At 41.1% G+C, this 25,386-nt stretch overlaps 1 long non-coding RNA gene across 2 annotated transcripts in view; it reads left to right on the top strand.

The window, feature by feature from the left end:
• The window catches only part of LOC114900869, a 116,549-nt gene extending 96,984 nt beyond the window's left edge, over positions 1-19,565 (top strand). For both annotated transcript variants that reach the window (XR_003794960.1, XR_003794961.1), the window contains exons 2-3: positions 18,352-18,505; positions 19,331-19,565. This is a non-coding gene — a long non-coding RNA (uncharacterized LOC114900869). The remainder of the gene's footprint in view (positions 1-18,351; positions 18,506-19,330) is intronic.
• Positions 19,566-25,386: the final 5,821 nt, after the last annotated feature.

A 25,386-nucleotide genomic window follows, 5' to 3' on the forward strand; every position in this document is an offset into this window, starting at 1 on the left:
ACAGTTCTGATGTGCTCAGATTCTGGGACTCATTTCTGGTGAGTGTGCTTGTGAAAGGTCACGTACACAGGAGCGGCTTTTCTTTCTACTGCAGACTGAGCCTCTCCATCTCTCTCCATATCTGCTACATTGTTCCAACCTCAGGGTCAGACGCTGATGCTGGTGTGGGTTAGGTTTAGGGTGAGGGAGTGCTCCCCAGAGTCCTTTAGGGCCCCTTATATTCTGGCTTTGTTTGTAACACAGCTCTGCACTGAAGTTTGACCACAAGCCAAATTCTTTATAAAAACTGGTACTTTGATTCATCTTTGAATAAAGCCTACAATTATGGGGAGAAGGCCTGGCAAGGTCAAGGCAGGTGTGGGCATCCTGGGCCATGAGGGTCTCTGTGTTCTTTTCCATCAAGAGTCATCCCATCTCTGGGTGGATAGCCAATGCTCCACTCTCTTGCTGTATGTAAATTCCTTCATGTTCTAAAATCTAGCTTTTTAGAGGGAGGCTGGAGACCTCCTGAGAGGTTGATCTGTTCATCCACAGATACGTTTCCTGTAGTGGTAGAGCTGGTGTAGGAATTCTTGCTTCTTGGCTCTGAATCTTAGTGACATTTTGCCCCAACATTCTGCCCATGGACATTGCCTGTATGTCAGGAATCACCTCCTAGCCTTTTTCCATAGGGATTAGCACTGTTTTCATTTCTAAGTGCAGACAAGTATCCATGTTGATGAATTTTCTTGTGTGTCTTACATGTTAAAAGGAGGCAAGAGAAATTGCAAACATAAAGCATTTAAACATTTGAAATATATTGTTCAGAGTAAGTGAACAAAATATAAACTGCAACACTAATACTAGCTTTGTGGGGCATGTATTTAATATCATCCTAGCCTTGCTCTATTAGTTAGAAATATAATGAAGACGCTTTCTGGAGAAAACGTGGACACATTTGCAGAGGAAAAGAAAATGCATATCAAGAATAGATGTGTATTACACCTTGTAGCTTCTTTTCATTTCCTTTATCTGGACTAAGCATAAAAATTACCTTGTCTGGGCTTCCCTGGTGGCGCAGTGGTCGGGAGTCCGCCTGCCGATGCAGGGGACACGGGTTCGTGCCCCGGTCCGGGAAGATCCCGCATGCCGCGGAGCGGCTGGGCCCGTGAGCCATGGCCGCTGAGCCTGCGCGTCCGGAGCCTGTGCTCCGCAACGGGAGAGGCCACAACAGTGAGAGGCCTGCGTACTGCAAAAAAAAAAAAAAAAAAAAAGTTACCGTGTCTTTCAGTAGAAGCTTTAATATGTAAACGTGAAGTTAGGCACATGCTTAAGTTGACGTATTTGACACACATTTTACCACTGTATACGTTGTCACTGCTGTGCTTATGCTTCCTGTCTCCCCTTGTGAAATCTAATTTTAGATTCTATGTAGGCAAATATTATTACTAGGAGAGGCAGAGTGGTTCACGTGAATGATAAAATAACAAAAGCGTGGATAGGCAGCTGAAGAAAAACAGATGATACGGACATGGCTCTCTCTGGACAGAGGATGAGAGCATATTGCTGCATTTTTTAACAGTATAATTCACAAAAATGCATCAAACTCCTACTATAAGCATGCCATTTGTTAATTGCCTATTTTTAGTCTGGGAAAAGCATCACTCTCTCCCATAACCTTCTGAGGGGAAATTAAAGACAAAAAATAGTCCTCTGCTTGGTCTTTTCTCTTTGAGGATTACATCATCTTCTCTTTCTTTCCATGTGGTGGGCAGCATAGACACGTCCTATTGGAGAGGACCTTTCCAGTTTGCAGTGCTAAGTATGGAACCCTGGAAAAGGAGGCATGAAAAACTTAGGCACGTTTTCTCTATGCTTTGGGGAAAAATCCTGTCTTTTCCCAGGTTCATCTTTCCATGCCTTGTCTTATCATTATAAAGGTAAAAACTGCAAGGGTGAGGATCAGCTATCTCTCCTTCTTCTAGTCTCTGCTATAAGGCAAAGCATACTTATAATTGTAGACTTACTAGAACCAAATAGAAGTGGTGAGGAATATTTTTCCGAAGGAAGGAAGATGGAGAGTGGTTTAATCTGGCATCAGTGCCTTCCTGATGCCAGACCCAGATGCCAGCCTTGGGTCTCAGGGGACATTTTCATGACATCTTCACAAGCACACCTGTGATGTGGCAAAGTTGCTGGCTTGGGCATTGTGCCCTCTGCCTGACCTTTCAGAGTTCGCTCCCCTCAGCATCTGTGAACCTTTTATGAACTGACATGAGGAATTTCCAGGATGAAAGGAAGCAAAGTGTAGAAAGTGTCCATAGTATGCTACCTTGTAGGGAAACATAAGAAACTACACATGTATCTGCTCCTCAGTGCCTGTGAGCCGTAGTGGAGCGTAGGCAGAAGGCAAAATAGACACCCTTGGCTCTAATAGAAGCAAACTCATGAATAATATCTTCAAAATCGATTTCTCTGCTTATGTTGTTTTCAGTTGAGAGAATTCCCATGTCTGATCATTTCTTTGGACCAACTGGTGATCTTAAACATTTTTTTTAAATAAACTTATTTTATTTATTTTTTGGCTGCATTGGGTCTTTGTGGCTGCGTGCGGGCTTTCTCTAGTCGCGGCGAGCGGGGGCTACTCTTTGTTGCGGTGCGCGGGCTTCTCACTGCGGTGGCTTCTCTTGTTGCAGAGCATGGGATCTAGGGGCGCGGGCTTCAGTCGTTGTGGCACGCGGGCTCAGTAGTTGTGGCGCACAGGCTTAGTTGCTCTGGGGCATGTGGGATCTTCCCGGACCAGGGCTCGAACCTGTGTCCCCTGCATTGGCAGGTGGATTCTTAACCACTGCACCACCAGGGAAGCCCTTAAACATTTTTCAAAATAACTTAAGCTGAAGTAAAATTATAATAAAGTCTGAATATAAATAAAATATTTATTACAGTATTATTTTAAATTTAATTTCCTACTTGCGAATTTTTCAATATTTTTTCAACTGCCTTAATGTTCTGGGGAAAAGTCAGCCATTAAACACTACAGGCATAAGTCACATTACTGCACTTTGCTTTCCTGCACGTTGCGGATTTGTGTTTATCACAAATAGAAGGTTTGTGGCAACCCTGTGCTGATCAAGACTCTCAGCTCCATTTTCCCAACAGAATTAGCCCACTTTGTGTCTCTGTGTCACACGTGGGTAATGCTCGTGATATTTCAAACATTTTCATTATTATTATATTTGTTATGGTGATTCGTGATCAGTGATCTTTGATGTTACCACTGCGACACACTGAAGGCTCAGACGAGGGTTAGCATTTTTCAGTAATGAAGTATTTTGTAATTAAGGTATGCACATTGTTTTTTAGACATGATGCTATTGTACACTTAATAGACATATTAGAGTGTAAACATAACTTTTATATGCACTGGGAAACCAGAAAATTTGTGTGACTCACTTTATTGTGATACTCACTTTAACTGGAACTGAACTTGCAATATGTCCGAGGTATGCCTTACTTGAAAAACATGTACACATTTTTCGTTTGCCTCAGGTTCTAATATGGCTCAGCTCAGCAGTGACATTTATCTAAACATTTGAAAGAAAAAAAAGATGGAAAAGCACGAGACAAAGCTGTAGAGCTCAATTACACAAGACAGTTTAGGAGCAAAGCCCCTGGTACTTTATTGGTTAGACTAAGCTCAAAGAGAGGGAGAGGACAGACCTGTGCAATCCCTGAAGAAACCACAGAGGGCTCCTGAGGCCTGGGTTGTAACTTGCCAAGAAAACACTGTCCATGGCTACAGCCTCAGCTGCAGAAAAATGAGAAGAGTCTCAGGACAGCAACTTCAGTGAGAAAGGATTTTCAAGTACCACACACGAGTTATATGAATATACTTTTGTACTTTTCTATGGGCTTTTATTTTCAAGTCATTATTAGTAATTTACATGGGGATCTTCTCATAGTGAAACTTCAGTCATTTTCAACAAATCCTCTTACTGTCCTGTTAAAATCCAAAATTGAAATAGCTACTTCAAACATTAAAAAGATAAAATAAATACCTGATCAATGTGCCCTGAAGCCACAAATGCCATCATTCATCTGGATCCCTGACTGTATGGTTCAGCGACAAGATGGGACGCATGCAGTGGTAGACAGATCAAAAGCTTTGGAACCAGATCCATGTAGAGTTCACGTCCAGCTTTGCTGTTTATAAGCAGTAACACTAGGCAAGTTGCTTAACCTCTCTGACCTCCCATTTTCTTAACTGTAAAATAAAGCTAATAATTGAGATACTCTATGTAAAACACACAGTAACGCCTGGTGTGTAGCAGGCGCCCCATCAAAGGTACCTGTCCTCGAGGTCTAGAAATGAGCAACGTGGAGTGAGAAGTCTTCGCTTTGAATCCCAGCTCCCCTGGTTGATCACAGACATGCTCTTTTCTCTTTCTGTGCCTCTGCATGGCTGTCATGATGATTAGAAAAAAGTACCATAATCCCAGGAACATAGTAAGCAGTCAAATTGGAAATTTCCTCTCTATGTTTGAAAAATCTGTGCAAACACATTTAAGGAAAATGTGTAAACCAAAAAGGTAGAAACATGGTCCTTTCTTTATAATAGCAAAACAAAACTCTCAGAAGATAGAGAGGGACAGTAATCTGTTATTTTTAAAGCTCAATCATATGCGTGATCTTGAAAGTGTGCTAATGAATGATAATGACTCTTCCTTCCTTTCACCCACTTTGCAGTTTACAAAGCGCTTTCACATGCATGCCCGTGCTCATAGATGCTCGCTGAACCCTTAAATGGAAGTGCCCGGCAGGCATCTGAAAACATCACAGTCAAAATACAGACCCTGCCAAATGAAGATGTTTGCCCTTGGCTAGGTCTCGAGGTAGAACATTTATGTATTTATTCTTCTAGGCTAGTTGCTCCGGTGTTCCCCAAGAGACACCTGACTCCATGCTTCCTTGGACTTTTCACGCTGGGTGCAAACGTCATATAATTAGTCCATTAACCTGCACCCCCTCAACTCTCTCGAGCCATTGTGTAGAGACAAAGCTGTCAAGAAATGTTTGGGACTGCCCTCCGTTCAGAAAGCTGCTGTGGCTCAGCGCAGATCCTTATTGATTCCTGGAGCGTGGCCAGGAAGGCTGGCTTCCTGACCCAGACACAGACAAGTCTGTAAACTCCACTTAATGATATATCAACTTGTTTCATTTACCTGATAGGTTTTATTTGCCACTCTTAAGCTCTTACAGTTTATTCTGTTTGCTTTTCCTTTCTCTTCATAGCTTAGAAACCATTCAGGGATCTTTTGGGCATAAAATTCTATAGTGTTTCTAGGACTAAAACGGTCAAGTATATATCATTATTATTGTTCATAGTGTCACAGTTATATCTGTGACTTGTTTTTAGCCTCTTAGCGTCGGAGTTCTCCAGGGCCATTTCTGAATCTTGTGGACGTCATTGAAATGCTAAACCAAGACCCATCTCAGATAATCTATTTTTTGTGGTTCAAATGAATATTGACTCCGGTTGGTTGTTGATCGTCGTTAAATCTGCTTAGCAGGACTTTTCAGAAAGATCCTGTTATCTCAGGAGGAAGTCCTGACACCCTCAGTGGTCAATTTTCAGCCACATAACCTCATTTGACCATTACGTTTTAATCAGTACATGACTAAGTGGAATGAGTGAGAAGAATATTTGACTAGGTACTTGGAAACACGGATCCCACTTACACTCTTGCCACTTCAGAGATAAGAGCTCTTTGGTAAGTCATTTAATACCTCTGGAATTTGTTCCTGCATTTAAAAATGAATAGGGGGCTTCGCTGGTGGCACAGTGGTTGGGAATCCGCTTGCCAATGCGGGGGACATGGGTTCAAGCCCTGGTCCAGGAGGATCCTACATGCCGCGGAGCAACTAAGCCCGTACACCACAACTACTGAGCCTGCGAGCCACAACTACTGAAGCCCACGTGCCTAGAGCCCATGCTCCGCAACAAGAGAAGCCACTGTGATGAGAAGCCCGCGGATGGCAACAAGGAGTAGCCCCTACTTGCTACAGCTAGAGAAAGCCTGCGCACAGCAACCAAGACCCAACGCAGCCAAATATAAAAACAAATAAGTAAGTAAATTTAAAAAAATAAATAGGGAAATTTCTAGATGAATATACATAGGTATAATATTATTGCTATTCCTATTGTAGGCTTATTTGCGTTAGTAATGTACAACAAACCAGTAAGCAAACATGTTCTGCCCCACTGCAGTAGGAATCCGTTGAGGAAACAGGCAAAGGAGACTGACACCTGGAGATAAAATTGTTACTAGTATCACAAGGTTGAGGACATGGGGTGATCTATCGCCAGAGCCGGTGTTCCTATTATTGCCCGTTGACTAAAGCATCCTACACAGCTTGCCACTCACTGCAGGGGCAGGGCCTGTGCTGTTGAGCTGCCCCACAGATTCCTCCTGCCCTCCCGCTTCTTTCCTTCCAGACCCACCTGCACGATCGCTTACATTAACACGTAAGTCGCTAGGAACAGGTGAAAGCGCTCTCCATCCAAAGATGTATAATGTTAGTGTCACAGAAAGTGAGGGGGGAGGCAGCTAGAATTATTATTGTTCTCCACCCTCCCCTCCCCTCCCCTCCCCTCCCACCACTTTACAGATGGGGAAGCTGAAGCCCAGAGAGGACGGAGTGAATTATCTAAGCTCTAGTCTAGTTAAGAAGCAGCAAAACAGAGGGAGGTGGTTTCTGTTTACTTTGAACACAGAAATCTTTGTTGGACGAAGTCCATCTACAGAGGACAAGGAGTAATAAAGATAAAAGCAGAACTGCTCTGATTGAAGAGGGATGGGTGACCAAGAGCCACATGTTATGTGTCTCCCTCCCAGGGCAGGTCCTTGAGGAGGTCTTCCGAGTAGAGGGGGCTCCTTAGAGCGGTAGCATAGGTGACTATCCCATTTCCAGTTGTACACTATATCTAATAATATCTAATAAGAGCTAACACTTTTTGAGTCCTTACGACATGCTAGGCACTGTTCTAGGTGTTTTATCGGTATTAACTTATTTAGTCCTCCCAACAATCCTAGCCTATAGATGCTCTTTTTATCCCCATTGTTGAAATGCTTTGACTGAGTCAAGGAAATGTTGACTATATTGCTGAGGGCCACACAGATAGAAAACAACAGCTCGAGCAGCCAGAACAGTACAGCTCCCCAGCTCTCGTTCTTCCCCACGTGCTTGGAGTCTATACACTGCTGGGGGCTGTTGTCTGCTTTACAGTGTGGAATTTCATTTGACTTCTCACCATAACCTCACAGTGAAGGTCTCTTTCCCCAGTGAGTAGAAAAGGGATCTGACTTGCAGAAAGGTTAAGGAGCTGACCAAGACTCAAACTCTGTTAGAAATGGGAGAATGGGATTTGCAGGTAGGCTGTGTACCTACACAGCAGGTAGGCTGTGTACCTGTGTACCTGTGCTACTCTCTGAGTTTACCTCTTGAACCCTATGGGACAGTATCAACAGTCTGAGAGTAAGGGAGACCTGGGTTTAAGTCTTGGCTTTATCTTTTGGTCGCTAAATGATCTCAGCTAAGGCACACTGTTGGAGTGCCAGCCTCCTAATTTGTAAAATATTGGCCTTTATCCTCAAATGCCACTCCTTACGGGAAGGAGCAGAGCCTTGCGACTAAGGAGACCAAGGATGTACCTCAGATTCTCCACTCACTGCTTGTCATCAGGTGGCCTCCAGGAAGGTAGTCAGCTTTGTAAATGTCAGTTTTCTTTGTCTACAAAAATAGGCATTAGAAGTGTTGGGAAACAATTCTTGAATCTTTCAGCTTTCTACACATCCAGGTACTAATGGCCAGATTATTTCAGACTGTCCTTTCTAGAATGTTTATATAAGCAAATGGCACTGGAAAGGTATGGTGACTCCTTCCACAGCAAATTTCATCACATTTGGGTGATAAAGATAGAAATGATTCCCTTTCCTCGCCAGAGCAGATTTGCTCACATTTCAGAGTAATGAGGATAATGGGTCTCCAGAGGGGAAGATGGGCAGCTTTGCCAGAATCCCTGTATAAGAACGGAGTCTCCTATCTCAGGGTTCCTGAAACATGCCACTGATGCATCACTTCTGTGTCAAAATGTGTAAGGAGTGGGTGTGCCTTCTTCAGAGTCTCCCTTCGCCCTCACAGACTGAAGGGGGGGTGCTGGTAACTTAGGACAGGGGGCTCCGCAAGATGAAGAAACCTGAGTCCCTGAATACATGGTAGAAGGCTGCTCACCCACAAATGCCCACATGGGACGGTGATGTAACTGAGCAAAGAATTTTTATTGCGTTATACCACTTAAAATTCAAGTTTCCACACTCTAGCATCTAATATTACTTTTTTTAAAAGAAACTGAAGAATAGTTGATTTACAGTGTTGTGTTAATTTCTGCTGTACAGCAAAGTGATTCAGTTACACATATATACACATTCTTGTTCATATTCTTTTCTATTATGGTTTACCACAGGATATTGAATAGAGTTCCCTGTGCTCTGCAGTAGGACCTTGTTTATTAATATTACCTTAATTAATGCAAGTTGTAGTGTGGAAATAGCATTTATTAATTGCCTTTTATATGCCCAGTGTTGTGATGGGAAATTTCACATGCACTATCTCATTTAACTATGGCTACAACCTTGAGATTTAGTTATTTTTAATTTTTACAGGTGAAGAACCTGAAAATTAGATAAATTACATTTTTTTTTTTTTTTACAAGATCACACAACTAGTAAGAGACCAAGGTGGGACTGAAACCTAGCCTCTCCGGCTTTAGAAATCATGCCGTCCCTCCGTCAAAAGTTAATTCTTTTATGATAGATTCTTTAAATAAATCTGGCTCACAATGCCAGGAGCAGCGGAGGACCAAAGCCAGTGATCTCCAGTATTCGCTGGATTTCCTTCCTGAATTGTGTCTTGATCTGTGTCTCCTTGTTTTATGAGTTCCACCATTCTTTGTTTATTGACCCTTCATTCCAGATTCTGGCCCTAATCCCCACCGGGGACATTGTTGCTTTCCTGATGGGTTAGATGTGTTCTTCTAACTCTGCTCTGTGGTCCTAGCCTTCTGGTTATAGGCACGGAGAGCAATGGGTGTGAGAAGCCCCATATTCTACTCTGGTTTTCTAGGACCTATACTTGTCAAGACAACCCTGCTTCACCTCCCTTCCCACCAGGGAATGAGAGTGATGCTGCTATTATGAAAGTGTTTCCAAGGTGTTTCACGTTGCCTATTTTGCAGTACTTTGCCAGGCTCTTAAAGAATGCAATATAAAATTTTAAGCCCAGTAGTCAAGTAAAAGTTACTACATAATAGACACTTAAATTATTGAGGGGACAGCATAATCCTGAGATTTCTCGAAGGAGTACTTGTTGAAGAGCTATGCCTGATTAGTGCAGGCATTGGAAGCAAGGATGCAGTCTCAAGTCCGTGTTTCTCAAGAACTAGAAAGGAAAATGTTTTGTTTTTCTAGACGGGCGTGTGCATTTTTGCCTCCTCTGCCAGAGTGGAAGCTCCTCAGACAGATCACCAAGGCTTCCTCTTCCTCGGTTTCATCTCACACCCAGGTGGCTGATGTGCCTGTACTAAGTGCTCACAAATTCTTGTTGCTCTTATTAGTCCTTGGAGAATATACTAACCTTTCCCATACCAATGTCAGTGAGATGAATAAAGGCCATAAAACAGAATACATACATAATATGTTGGGATTAAGTATTCAGAATGACTCCTAAATGGATAATGTAGTTATTTCAATTAGATTCATTGTGCACCTGCAATGTGCAATGTTCCAAGATGTGCATTGGAGACACAGTTCTGGCCTTCAAGAAGATTATATACTAGCAGGGGAAGTAATCCTTCACAGAAGCAAAATTTAGCTGTAATGAGGTACAAAATTGTATAAGGCCTGTAGCTATTAATGATATAGGTCCATAAGTACAAACTTTCCCACCAAGAAAACTCCAGGATCATATGGTTTCTCCAGCAAATTCTACAAAACATTTAAGAAAGAAATCTTCCATAAAATCCTCCAGGGAAAAGAAAGAGCAACAATATTTCCTATCAGTTCCATGAGTCTAGCATAACTTGAATAGCAAAATCTGAAAAGAACATGACTAAAAAGAAACATGAAAGGTCAATCTGACTCAAGAACTTGCATTTCTGAAATATCCAATTTGGGCATGATGTATTACCCTTTTGATATATTACAGAGTTCTGTTTATTCATATTTTGTTAAGGATTTTATATATGTATTCATGACAAAGATTTTCCGTTTGAGACTGGGAACAAGAAGAATATGTACTCTCATCACTTGAACTTAACACTGAGAGGTTTAGCCACTGCAGTAAGGCAAGAAGAACAAATAAAAGTTATAAGAATGGAAATAAGGAAATAAAACTGTCATTATTTGCTAATGATATGATTTTATTTTAGTAGATCTAAGAGGATATACAATGAAATTAGTAAAATTAAAAAGGGTTTAGTGAGGTTGTTAGGTTTAAGATAAATAAAAGGAAAGGCAGTTCATTTTTTACATATTGTAACACATGGAAAATAAAGTTTAAATAGTTGCTGCTTACAATTAGAAAATAAACTTCTAGGAATAGATCTCAAAGATGTACGAGTCCTCTATACAGAAAATTTGGGAGACATTAATGAAAACCTAAGTAAATGGATAAGTATTCCATGTCCACAGATTGGAAGACTCAATATAATAAAGCTATCAGTTCTTCCTAAATGTCTCTATAGACTCAGTGTGCTCCGCATTGAAATCCAATGGTTTATGTGACTGTGTGAAGAATTTTTTGATTTATATGGGATAGAAAGGGCCCAAAATAGCCAATACATTATTGAAAAAGAGAACTTACTCTACTTAATGTAAAGATTTGTTTTGAGAACTTACTCTACTTAATGTAAAGATTTGTTTTAAAGCTACAGTAATTAAGATAGCAAGGTTGTAATTAAAGGATAAACAAATAGTCATTTGAACAGACTAGAGATCCCGTAAACCAACACACACACACACACACACACACACACACACACACACACGAGCACTTGATTTCTGGTGCTGCAATAATTGGATAGCTATTTGGAAAAAAAGAAACTTGATACCAACCTCAATCCATATGCAAAATCAGTTCCAGATAAATTGAAGTTCTAAATGTGAAAACCAAAACAATCAAATTGCTTGAGGAAAATTTAAAACTTCTGTTCAACAATAATCTCCATTTATAGAATAAAAAATCCAGAGTCAGAACACATGTTTGCAATACATGTAACTAACAAAGGTCTTTTATCTAGAAAATATAAACATTTCCTATGAATCAATAACAGAAATACATACAACCAGTAGAAAAAAAACCAGGCAAGATATTGGAACAGACATTCCACAAAAGAGGATATTTAAATGATTAATAAATAGATGATGGAAATGAATACACAGGCACTCAATTTTATTAGTTATCGGCAAAATGTCACATGTGATACCCCTACATACTCGCCAGAATGGCTGAAATTAAAAAGGCAACCATTATCAAGTGTTGGTGAGGTTGTGTGATTTTATGTATTTACTGCTGATGGTTGTGTAAATTGGTACAGTTACTAAGAACATAGTTTGATGTCTTCTGCTAAAGTTGAGGATACTATGTAATCTTTTGACTTATCAGTTCCATTCCAAGTTATTCACGCAACAGAAATGTCTACCAGGTGATAAAGGATAACTGTGATCATAATAGCTTTATTCATAATAGCAAAAACAACTCAAAGCTACACCAGCAAAAAATAAAAGTGAAGACTGTATTCTAGTGAAAACAAGTGAACCACAGCAACACACAGCAAGTAAGACACTAGACGTAAAAAAAAAAAAAAAAAAAAAGCATTCCATGTCATTATAAAGGTCAAAATAGGTACAATTAAGCTGGAGTGGTTAAGAATGTATAATTAGGGCTTCCCTGGTGGCGCAGTGCTTGAGAGTCCGCCTGCCGATGCAGGGGACACGGGTTCGTGCCCTGGTCCAGGAAGATCCCACATGCCGTGGAGCAGCTGGGCCCGTGAGCCATGGCCGCTGAGCCTGCGCGTCCGGAGCCTGTGCTCCGCAACGGGAGAGGCCACAACAGTGAGAGGCCCGCATACCGCACAAAAAAAAAAAAAAAAAGAATGTATAATTAGGTATTAAAAATAGAAAATAAAACAGGGAAGTGATTACCATAAAATCAAGATAGTGGTTCTGTTAAGAGGGAGGGCCATGGTTGTGATTAGGAGAAGGTATTCACGTGGCTTCAGAAATGGAAGTGGTGTATTTCTTGACCTGGGTGGGAGTTGCATGGATGTTTAATTTATAATTTATTAAGCCGTACGTTTATTTTTATCTTCTTTTCTGGATGTGTGTTATATTTCACAGTGAAACAGTTAAAGAATCTATGTCTTTAGCTCATATCACTTTTCTGAGCTTCTGATTTTATGGATTTAAATGCCTAATGGGCATCTCCACTGACATGTTCCATTGGCACTTCAAACTCAAAACACCTCAAATTAAATTCATCCTACCTCCAAATCTGCTCTGCCTGTTGAATTCCCCAAGTAGGTGAAAACCTCCATAATTCACTCCATATTCCAAGCCAGGAATCAAGATATCATCATGGGTTTCTGCCTTCCCTTGAATCACCACATTCAATAAAATTCTGTTGATTTTACCTCTAATATCTTTTAAACTTACCCTTCCTGTTCACTTAACTACTGCCGTTGTGCTCACCACCATGTTATCTGATCTGTGTCACTTTAACAGCCTCCTGACCCTCCCTCTTTTCTCCTAGCTGTCTCTGTTCTGTCTTGCATGCTGTTGTCAGAGAGTTCTCTTATAAAATACTAATCTGATCATGTCCACCCCCTCATGAAACTTGCACTGGTTTTTGCCACCTTACACAAATCATCCTTCACCTTTCTCTACAGGCTTATGAATTATGCTCTTACAGTCCGTGCTTCTGAAGCAGTGTCTTATTTACTAAAGCTGTGGTGATTAAAGAACAAAGCAGTGGCATCAGCTGTCCCTCTCTCCTACGTATCTCCCTTCTCTTGTACCGTTTCAGTCATTTACTCAAGTAACCTCACCTTAGTCTTGCAGTGCATAGATGCTCTTATAGCACCTTGTATATACGTCTGTGTGGTTCGGTAATAATGTCCTCTGCTCTGAGCTCCAGGGAATATGACAGAGGAAGTACTCGATCCATGTGTTTTGACTGAACATTTTTGACTGAAAGAATTCAGAGGCAGTAAGTGTCACCTCTTGTGAGAAGATTCGAGAGACCTCATTGTCTGTCTGCAGTAGGCTTTGAAAGTTGATAGAATATTCAAAATGGAGAGAATGCCAAAACACAGGAGCAGAGACGGAAATACGAGTGGTTCCACAGGAATGAGTGGTTGTTGAGTATTTATAAGTTTAGGCCTTGTGTTGGAGATTGATTTAAAGAAAATCTGCTGTGTTCTGCAGTTAAGGTATCCAGTTTGGAGCTTGATGAGAGGCATTATTTTCCATTGATTATTTTTATTCTATACACAACAGAAAGACTACATTCCTGAACTGGCTGCAAAATCATAAATATTTAAATCCAAGTTATTTGCCATGCATAAAAATAATCAAGTGATGAGAGCTAACTTATATGTTTGGTGACTTGGTTATTGATTTTTACAGCTCTAATCTAAATTCTATAGCAATTCACTGAAATGGCTTAGAGGGGATTGTTTTAATACGGGAGCAGATGGTAATCTCATATACGCAAGTTCAAAGAACAAAAGATCAGAAGATTTCTGAGCCATCATGTATCTCAATCTTCTAAATATCAGACAATGAAACAGTCTCAGGGGTCAAATGATACATTCACAGTCCCATAGCTAATTAGGGTCAGGACTGGAATCCAGGTCTCCTGACTCCCAGACCAAAGCTCTTCTCCTTTTAAGAATGTAATAGACACGCCAGCTATTCATATAGGGAAGGAAGGGACAGCGTCCTACTGTTCTTTGATTTATCTGGTACAGATACGCAGACTGTTTACCCAAGTGGGTAGTGATAACAATGACAGCAAGAGTTTCTACTTATCGACCACCTATGTCCCAGGCCTGCCACACAGCTGGTGTGATCTCTCTCCTCTCTGTCAGTAGTTTCAAAATAACCTCAGGCCACTTGGGCCCCTCCAAATGAGATTCCATTGTACATTGATATGAACAGGGCTGATTATCACCTCTTCAGTCTCAGTGGTTCTTGTTACTTAGTATGAAATTTCTGCTTCTTTATACTTTGATGGAGGACTAGAATCAAGAGTATTACAATGTGAGAATCATGTAGTTTTTTCATTTATCAATTAATGTAATAAATGTTTATGAAATGCCTACCATCTTCAAGATTCTGAGCTAGATTTTGAAGTCCCTTGATGGGAGGCAGAATGGTAAAGAAAACACATGCCTCAGACAAGGCGAACTATTCCCTGGTCCTGGGACCTTGGACAACCTACTGAATACCTGTATTTCAGTGTCGTCTTCTGTGCCGTGGGGATTGTAGCACTGTCATGAGGTTATTGTGTAGAATACTAGTTCCCTGCCCCCCACCCAGGGGTGATTTTGCTCCCCAGGGGACATCTGGCAATGTCTGGAGACATTTTTGGTTGTTACGAGTAGGGGCCAGGTGCTACCACAGTGCGTAGGATCGCTCCAAATAACAATGAATTGCCTGTCAAAATGTCAATTGTGCTGAGGTCGAGAAACCCTGATGTAGAATCCATGCCCTAATGCATATGTAATAGGGGTGATGTGTTTACCACAGCCATGACTCATAGGGGACTTCCAGCTGATCCCAGCCAGTGCCTCTATGGACGGGGTTATCCCCGCAGAAGCTGCCCATCAGCCTTCCCTCTGGAAGCTTACCCTAGGGGCCAGATCATTAAAAGGGCATTGTCCATAGATGATGGAGAGGTGGTGGGAGTGGGCAGAAGTGGTCCTTAGTTGGTAAAGCACAGCCCTGAGTCTGCTTGCTCTCAGCTCCCTGGTCCTCATAATGGAAGATTCTTCTTCTTCCCACTGTTGAACCAAAGGTTCTCATACTCTCCTGTCCAAGTTTATTTTCCACTTCTTCCCACTCCTTGCCTAGCTGGTCTACCTGATCTCTGCAAGAAAAAGGTCAAATAAACAAAAAACACTCCTACTAACAAAGGGCACTGCATTTTATAAACATACATAGCAATCTATCTTTTCGCCATTTGGGCCAGTGGCTTCTTCTCTCTTTAAGTCCTAATGGGCGACTAATACACAGTAAGAGGTGGGGGTAGAGGAGATAAAAAACCCTCTGAGAACTAGAAAGAGTGAGCAGGGAGGAGGAAGAAATATACACAGTCACACAGTCATGACTGTGAGATACAGAAAGAACACATGAGTTAGAATATTTTGTTGTGGGTCTGACACGGACTACTTGCTCAGTCACTGTCACTTCCTGGTTTCCTTCCCTCTGAGAAGAAGATAAACTCTGAGAGGTGCTTAGTGAGGCGACCATGATGGTTGGTTGGTTGGATGGAAGCCCACAGGGTAGAAGTCACCAGATCTGCCCGTGTGACTGAGTGCCCCGTGGCTAATGTCTCTGGAGTATGTACTGTGTGCTGGGCGTGGTGCTGAGCACGGGCATGACTTATTTCATCTACACCTCTTTTAAGCCCTATGATACAGGTGCTGTCACTACCTTTATGTTACCCATGAGGATACTGGAGTTACGAGAGGTTAAGTGACTGGACCAGAATTATACCACTGGCAGAACTGAGGCTTCATCCAAGGCAGCTTGACATAAGAGATGATACTTTTCACAATAGGCTATACCAGCTTCTTTAATTATGGTCCCCATGCCAACATAAAAAGAAGGCACATATCTACATTCATATAAAGCAAGATTTAAAGTAAAGCATTTGAGGCAAAGGAAAAATTGCATGACTATGTAATAGATTGTTTAAGGTTCCTCTATATTATCAGGTAGCATCAGGGATAGGATTTTTCTACAATAAATTTTGTGCTTTCCACAAAATTCAAAGATATAATCATTTTCTTTGACCTTATTTATAAAAGTGATTCATTTTTTATTTAGCCTTTTATGAATTCTGCTTTTTTATATCAGATTGTCTTTCTCACTAATGAGTAATAAATTATACTTTTGATCATTGTGTTTCTTAAAATATATGAAGTTTCTGTTCATTATTAATTTCCAAGTGGAGTACCATTTCAGGTAGGGTGGAGGTTCTGAAACAATGATTTTTACAGTGCAGTTACCAGGGTTTGTATTTAGAACTAGGAACTCAGTATTTTTATAAACTCTTGCCAGTTTTATATAGCTTTACTTTGGTAGCTTCTCCCTGTGTGGAGCAAAGCGTGCTTACAGGCAGGTGTTGCATTTGGCTGTGCAGGTTGTGTTCTTTACGTGGGTGTGTCCACGGCCAAGGTGTACTGATGCCGACACAACCTCTTCTGAGCACTGATTATGAACATCACTTCCCAAACCCATGTTCAGTGACATTACAGCAGTAGCTTAAACTTGGCCGTGGTGGGCATATGTACACTATAGAAACTGGCAACCTCTACAAATCAGAGAGCTGGTTGTTAAACATTGGGTGCAGTGAGGGGAGAGGAATTGGGGGATTAAAATTTAGCCCTTGTTCTGCTCTCTGATGTGGAGATGAGTAGGAAGGGGCTACTTTTTCTCACTCAAACAAAACTGCCTTCTGCTCAGAGCTGTACGCTCACAAGGTTACGTATCCTGAAGGAGGCATGTTTCCTGTTAGTTCACACAAAGGCCACAAGTGGGCTAGCAGCCACCCTGGGTTTAGAACAGTGGTTCCCAAACCTGGCTCATCGTCATAATCCATCTTAAATTTTTTTTTAATATAAATTTTAGGGCTTTTCAAAGATTTTGGCTTTGTTTATGTGGCGTTCAGTAATTGTTGCTTACCCACTCTTCTTCCTAACAGGCAAACTCCAGTTTCATTTGGGTGTTTACTGAGGCAGGGATGGGTAACTGAATTTCTGTCTCCAGGTGTTAATCATGAGTGACATAAACCAGTCAGGATGAACCCATCCCCCTTGCTTCTGATTTGTTTAAGGGTAGGCATGTGACCCAGCTGTGATTAATTACACAAAGCTAATTAGGTTAAGTACATGAGGCTAATTACATGAGACCATGTCTGCTTCCAGGTTTCCAAGGAAGGTTCTAAATTTAAGAAAGACATGTAACTCCTTCTGCCTCTGCACATTGCTGAACATGGTATAACAGAAACCATTTGAATGCCTGGAAGGGGTGCAACCATGTTTGATTAACAAGGAGAATCAATTGGAAGGCAAAGCTGATACGCTCAGCATGGCATTGTGGAGGAATAAACTCAAAGCCACTGAATTAACCAGCGTTAAAAATGAGCAACCCCTAAACTTCCTATTAATTGTTTAAAAAAATTTGAGTGGGTATCTTCTGTCACTTGCATTCGAAAGCAATTTAACCAATATGTCTAGGATGAAGCCTGGGAATCTGTATCTTAAACATTTCCCAAATTTTTGGAAAGCTCGGGAACCACCCATTTAAATCTCCAGTAAACAGTTTTCTTAAAGGTATGTCCAGATGTTTACCCACTTAGTTTTTGTGTGACCATGTAAGCCCTGAGGCAGATGGTGCCCCGAGGCAGATGGCGCCCCGAGGCAGATGGCGCCCCGAGAGAATAGTAGGAGGCCAGGAGCATCCCTGCCCATTGCCCCCACTATCCTGTAAAAATATCAGTTTCTACATGTGGCATGGTGTGAACAAGGTTGGGAGGTACTGAACTGTTGTGTTTAATACAGTGTTATGGAGAGAAAATAGGACTCAATCACCAGATAGCTGTGTAATCTTAGAAATGCACTTTATCTATTTGTTTCTTAGTTGTGCAATTTTTACTGTCATATCAAGTTGGCTATTTTAATGATCATGAATGCTAATAATGAGGATAAAATGCACAATTTGGATGTGACCTCCTGGCCACCCTGTTCTGTGTTTTCTTCCTCATGCTCTGAGTCGTAGATAGGGGAGTAGATTGGTACCAGCTGTGCATTTCAGGGGAGGCACCTCCCCATTCATTCAACAGTTCACAGAGATAATGATAATAATACTGACAAGAGTTACTGTTGTTCGGTATGAACAGCTAGGTATTGCCAGCCCTTTAAAAGCCGTCATGCAGCACAAGTAGACTTGGGCAGCTGAGTTCGTAAGTCCAGTCTCCCTTCCTGGCTCCCTGTGCCCTTACTTCCTATAACATCATCCGTTGACCCAGGTCCCGATCCTTGATCCTTGGCGTCTTCTGTTCTGGGCCTCTGCTACTGAGACTTCCAGCAAAGACTGCTGCCTTCCCCAGGTGACTTGGAGCCTCAACTCTGCACCAAAAAAAAAAAAAAAAAGATATTTACCACCAGGCGATTACACAAAAGGTATTAGTCTTATATTTTCATTGAGAAATAATATACACACAGAAAAGAAACCTTGTTTCCACCATCCAAAGATATTGAGTCTTAATGTTTTGTTATATTTCCATTCAGAATGATTTTTATATCCATGCTGTTATATTAAAAAAAAAAAAACCCACCAACCCCTCAATCCAAAAATCTACAAAGCATCTCTGATCTTGTCTTTCCCTCCTTCACCTTTTAACATCCAATCCATCAGCAAGTCCTGTGGACTGTACCTCTCACTATATCTCAAATTCATCCACTTCTTTCTGTTTCCACTGCCGCCCCCCTCCCCCAGCCACTGTCATTTCTTACTGGGTCTACTCCAATAGTCTCCCAACTCGTCTCCTTGTTTTCACTCTTGTTTCATAGAATTCATTTTACTTTTCACAGTTTGAATTGAATCTTGTCAGTCCCCTCTAAAGAACTCTCCAGAGGTTTCCTGCTGCACCTAGAATAAAATCCAGATTCCTTTCAAATACGTTAAAAGACCTGGTATGGTCTGATCTGCCTACTTCTCCTCTCCTCCCCCCCTCATGGACTCTTTTCCAGCCATTTCACCCCAGGGCCTTTGCATTTCCTTTTTTCTCTGCCTGGAACATTAATCCTCTGGCTTCTGCAAAAGGCTGCTCCTTCCCAGGTCTCAAGGCTAATGTTGCTTCCACAGAATGGCCTGTCCTACTCACTGAACCAAAGGAGCCTCCCCAGCCACTTGCTACCAAATCACCCTGGTTTGTTTCCTTCTATGCACACATCACATTCTAAAATTACCTTTTAGAAACACTAAAAATGTTTTCTTTTTCCTAGAAAGTAAGATGGAGGAGAATCATGACCTTGCCTAACATGTATTGCTGTACCCAGTGTTTCAAATGATTCTTGACAACATCTAATCAGTATCCAGTAAATAGGTATTGAATGAGTCAATGAACAAATGAATGAATAACTGAGATCATCGTGAGTATTCCTTTTTGTGTTTTTGTTTTTTCACTTTCTAAAATGTTAAGCTGGTATTTCTTAAACCTGAAAAAATACCCACAGGACACCCCCCACCAAGGGTTGACTTATACATGAACAAATGTGAAGTGTATTTATGTTCCTTAAGCTTATAATACTTACAGGACTCTAGAGCCAAAACACATTTACAAACTGTATACTAACAAAGCTACAAAACGAATACAATTCAAACTGACAATATTGACTTTATGCAATAGCTCTTATTTTGATGGAACTAAATCACCAATCACAGATGAATAAGATACCGATTCCTATGACACAGGTTCCTTTGAGTCCACAGGGCTGTCCTGTCATTTGCTCTGTGGCAGTCCCATTTTTTTCACAAGTTTCTCCCTTTGACTACTGCAAAATGAATTTCTACATCGTGCTGTGACTTATATTTATTTGGAATGAGTGTGATACACTGGAAACACACTTACTTCTGGTCTTTTCTCATTAACCTTTTTCAGTTAAGTCCAGTCCTGCTTCTGGATGTGATGTGATCTTTAACCTAAAGTTAATGAGGCTAGTGGAATCATGTTTCAGGCTTGTTTTTAAGGAGATGCTTATCCAGATATTCCAGCCTAAATTTGCAATGTGTTGGGTTGTCCTGTTCCCTAGAATTCCAGGGAGGCATCTCCTGGAGAAAGGTAGTCAGAAGCAGGGATGGGACCAAACTTCCCAAGGGTCTGCAAGTGACAGCAAAAGCCCCACTTTGGGACTGGGGGCTTTGGGGTGGGGTCAGATGGTGAGTAGATGGGCTCCGAGAGAAGGCTGGCCACATGGGGATGGAAACGCCTAAGAGGGGCAGGAGATGATCTCTTCCTCATGACTCAGCCAGCCTCTCCTGAAACACTAGAAAATCACGCACTGTTTGGGAAGATTGGACTCTCCTTAAAGAAGGTGGTGAGGAGCACAGCTCTGCGTGGAGATGTTACGAGAAGGGAATGGAAAGACTGATGTGAGAGTATGGATTGCCTGGCATGGCTCTGGATTCTTCTGCATCTAGGAAATGAAATGTATTTAATTCTCCAGATGATATCCTGTTTTTATACAGTATCAAACACACGTCTCTTTAAGCATAGCGTCGTATATACCACACACCATTAAACACAATGTCTTGTGTGTATGGGTATGTTTGGTATTTACATATTTATATATTTACCATATTTAAAATTTATGTATTTATGAATTTTTATATTTATAATATTATAAATTTATATCCAGAAGTTGATGTTTAGAATAAATTTTAAAAGCACAACTAATTAAAAATTTAAAAAGTCTAACAAATATCTCCAACATTACAAAATCCAATATCTTATATTTGCATACTTATAAAACGTGTGACTGTATAAACACATTGCTAGGGCCCCCCCCACTCCCCTTGGGCTTTGGAAGAGCTCAGTGGGAGTGAGGGGCCCTGAAGCTTATTCCTCATTAGCTTCACAGTGTATTGGTTATCTATTGCTGTGTAACAAATTACCTCTCCACCACCACATTTAGCTGCCTAAAACAACAAATACTTGTTATCTCACAGTTTTTGAGGGTCTGTTAGTACCAAGTTGTAAAGCCTGTTTGAACCCTGGATCATTAGATTCCCAAATCCATATTCTTATCCCTATAACCTCTACAGCTCACAACGCTTCCAGCTTACTCATACCTCCTGGCTTTGTGCAAACTGCTTTCTCTGCCTAGAACATCCCTGTCCTTTCTCATGTGTCTACCTGGTAAACCTACCAACGCTCAGCCTAATTCCTGCCTCCTTCGTGGAACCTTATTCAGTTCTCTGAAATGACTGGACTTTTCCTTCCTCTAAACTCCTACTAAACTCTGCCTTTTTCCCATTTAGCAAAGTTCTCACAGACTTTCAATTGTTTGACTCCAGGGACCATTTTTTTCTATCCCCAAATTCACAGGAGCTGGCAAAGCCCTGACATGAGGTCGACCCCAGTAAATGTCTGCTGTGTGAACAAAAGGTTTTCGTGGACTGGGAGAGGCAGGACTCATTTCTAAGGCCATACACCCATTGCATTTCTGTGTGATTAGTATTTAGTTAATAATCAGAGCAAATCACTGGGACCACAGGGACGCTGGTGAAATTTACCTCATCTAGAGAAAGGCACTCGGACAGCTTAAACCTCAGTAAACCAGGGACCACGTGCTCCCTATTTATATCCATAGCAACCACATTCGGCAGATGACTCCCGTCCACAGAACCTCTTTATGCCAATGAAACCCATAAAATACAAAAGCTTTATCAAGTGTGTTGCACCTGCCGACCACCAGAGCTCCGACACGTGGCTGCCCACAGCATCATGGAACTCACTGGAGTTGCTCATCGGGCAGATGGGTCTCAGGTGGCAGAAATAGCACACGTGTATTAGCAGAGCCCAGCTGTCTGTTATCCCCCAAGAGCACCCATCTTTCCGGATGCCAAATGTATACACTTTATTTTAATAATTTTCTTTCTTTCTGTAAATTGAAATACTGTATGTGGGACCATGTGAACCTGGGTGTAGTAAGACGTAAAAGGAAAATTCCAAGCATTTTTGCTCAGGTCCCCTTCACCTTGGGTAGAACGATTCGCTTGCTTCTCCTGAACCCACTTCACTTCCGGCACACCGACCTTTTCTCATACATTTCTCTCGCTCCTGACTGCCTGGGGGAATTTGAAACTTTTCCTCGTAGGAATTCTACGCATAATCTCATAGAAGATTAACTCAAATTCTAGCACTTCCATGTTGCCCTCTCTGATCACCGCTGCTTTCTCCCTTTTGGGAATCCAGTGGTGTTTACTGTTTGGTGCTCAGTCTAAACCACACTTCTCAGACTTTCATGTGCGTGCACTTCACCTGGGCGATTTGGTAGAAGGTGGGTTCTGATCCAGCAGTCTGGAGCCTGAGAACCTGCATTTCTAACGAGCTTCCAGATGAATTCCTTGCTGCTGGTTCATGAACCACACTTTGAATAATAAGGGTTGAGACTACTTGGATTTGAGTATTTTCCTCTCTCTTGCCCTTCTTACCTCCCACCTCTTCATTTCATTTTCTGTGAATATTTCCTGGGCATCTTCTAGATTTTATACTTAGTGCATGAGATGTCATTTTAGAGGTAACAGCTCTTAATAGCTTTATTTATATTTTCGTTTGCATTTCTCATTTCATTTACTTATATATTTCTGCTTTTACTCATATTTAGATTTAGAGTTTTTTTCTTTAAGCTTCAACCAACTGTAATGTCCTTGAAAGCAGACGATTGCCTACAGTAGCAAGGCGGTATTTTTAGCGAAAAGAGCAGGCATGCTGAAACCAACAAATCTAGGCTCGAAACCCAATTCTATCTCTCATTTACTACACCTGAGATTTGAGCCGGTTCCTCAGCCTCTGAGCCTCACTGTGATCACCTGAGAGGCAGGGCTAGTAGTCGCTGTGGGCGTGGAATAAGACGCCGCTGCTTGCTTGCGAGGTGCCTGGCACAGGGTTTGGCCTCTCCGGTCCTGAGACGTGTTCATTTCTCCCCACGTGCTTGGGACCGATCGGCTCCGGACATCCAGGGGCTCAAGATCTGGGTAAGTTGGGCAGAGTGTCAGAGAAGCAGTGTCTCCTGGAGGCTTAGTATTCCTTCTGCTCTGGTTCTCACTTTGAATCTTTAGTTGAAAGATTTGGTTCACTGGCAAATATTTACAATGTTGTTGTTTTTAAATTTTATTTGAATCAGTGCTTTGAAATTCTCATTTGAAGCTCTGAGGAAAGATGGTTGATCCTGTAACTAAGGCTTAAGAAAAACCATGCACTTCATGTATCATAAAAAAAGTAAAAGCTAGTATATTTTTGTTGCTAGTTAATTTGCCACTCAAATGTGCTGTGATTTCAGCTTCTTTTAAAAAATTCTACTGTTACTTGATTTTGCTTTTCATTTGAAAAGAATGAAATAATCACTGGGAAAAATTTCAAACCTCAGAGAGCTATAGTAGGACATGGGATTGGACCCTGGCCTGCTATAGAAAAGCAGAACTGTGTTTTAGTCCTGTTTTCTTTAACAACTTACTGTGAGATCTTTATAAAAATTACTTTTAATCTAAGCTCTGTTTCCTCACTATAAAATGAATGGGTCAGACTAAATGATCTGTAAGATCCTTTTTTGCTCTTAAAAAAACAGGCAACTCTGATTCTTATTCATTTAGTTACAAGTATTGGGGAAATGAAAACTTCAGTCAAGTAAAACAACTTCTTTATAAGTTTTGCAAATGAATAGTGTAAATGAGATTATAGGAAGAAATGTTTTAAATGCTTGAGAGAACACTTTCAAGTAATTTGAAGCCCTTGAAGAATATGGATTTAGATACAAAAAAATGGATTGGCTAATTGCAAACCATTCGTAGCTACTCATTAACGCATGCCCCAGAACACACTTTGCTTAAATTGAGTCCCCGTAGGGTCTTGACAGGAATGAAAGTATACTTTGTTAAAAAAAAAAAAAAAATCCTATCTACAATTTATGTTTGTTTTTCTAATTCAGCTTGTGTCAGAGCAATGTCACACCATGTTTCCAAGCACAGGCTCTGGTCCCAGATTCTGGGGTCGAACCCTGGCTCTGTCACGTACAGCCTGTGTGACCTTGGCCAAGTCACTCACCCCCTGCAGAAGAAGCCTCACGACTGTACCCACTTCATAAGGTAATGCTGAGCATTAATGCAGTATTATATTTAGAAGGTTGCCTGGTATAGTCAAAGTTTGATAATTGGTATGTTATTATGATCGCTTCATTTTAGTGATTTGCTTTAGGTGTGATCTATAATCTTATCAATCTACAATTTTATATTTATAACTGAGGTTTTATCCTTCAAATGTCCACTGCCTATTCACGTTGCTCACATTGTTGGAGTTTTCATAGGGGAGTCACACCATGTGATGGGAAGAAAATGGATAGGGACAAGAAGGTGTCGCTGGGCCATGTCACCTCATGAATTTGCCATCTTCATCTGAATAAGATGGTGGGTTGGATTAGATTATTAGGTTTGGTTTGCTTAACTAGGGATTTGTCAGTCTTTGGAGGGCTGATGTGTATGCAAAATAACATGTGCAGGTGCCGTTTTCCGGGATAAAATCTGTACCACTCGTCATGTTCTCTCATGGGTCCATGAATGGTTCAGTGCCTCCTGTTTCAAGGATCTTCAGCTTCCCTTTTGACTCTAAAGTCCCACAGCTACGGGAATTAGAATTTAGGTGAAATCACTTGGGAACAGGGTTTCTGGGGAAATTGAGAACCGAAGCCATTTCTTGGTGAAATAGAAAACTGGTATTTTTGACAGTTCCTTCCGGCAATAGTAAGAACAAGAAAAAAATAGAGTACAAAATTTCAACTGACAGATGACCCAGTTTGTCCCTCTATTTCAATGGGACAAATACTACCTATTCAGTTCTTTTAGGAAAATTTGTATTATTGTGGGGGTTGTTATTCAAGATTTAGCCGTTTTTTATATATATAATATATATATAATGTGTATATATATATAAAATGGTTGCATTAATATTTTGGGGTGTCATTCTTGACTTTGCTAATAAGACAGAAGAGTACATATTTTTTGTTTGAGTCCCACCACTCACTCTACATTAATCAGGTAAAGTTCTCCTCTTGATTGGCTGTACTGTGACCGAATCCCTTCCCTGTGGAAGGATCTGGAAAGAGGGATCTGGCAGAATTGGGGCTAGGTTCTGGACCGGGGAATATAGCAGGGAATTTGAGACTCAACAAATTTGGGGCTGGAAAAGTAGATAAGACTCTTCAAAGGAAGAAGGGAGAAGTGCTTCTGAGATGAGAAGGAGTGATAACACCAGATCCAGAGGAGGTGGGGTTGATGTTAGGCTCAA

This window comes from Monodon monoceros, unplaced genomic scaffold (assembly GCF_005190385.1).
Source record: "Monodon monoceros isolate NGI ecotype Baffin Bay Population unplaced genomic scaffold, NGI_Narwhal_1 Super_Scaffold_19, whole genome shotgun sequence".
Lineage (NCBI taxonomy): Eukaryota > Metazoa > Chordata > Mammalia > Artiodactyla > Monodontidae > Monodon > Monodon monoceros.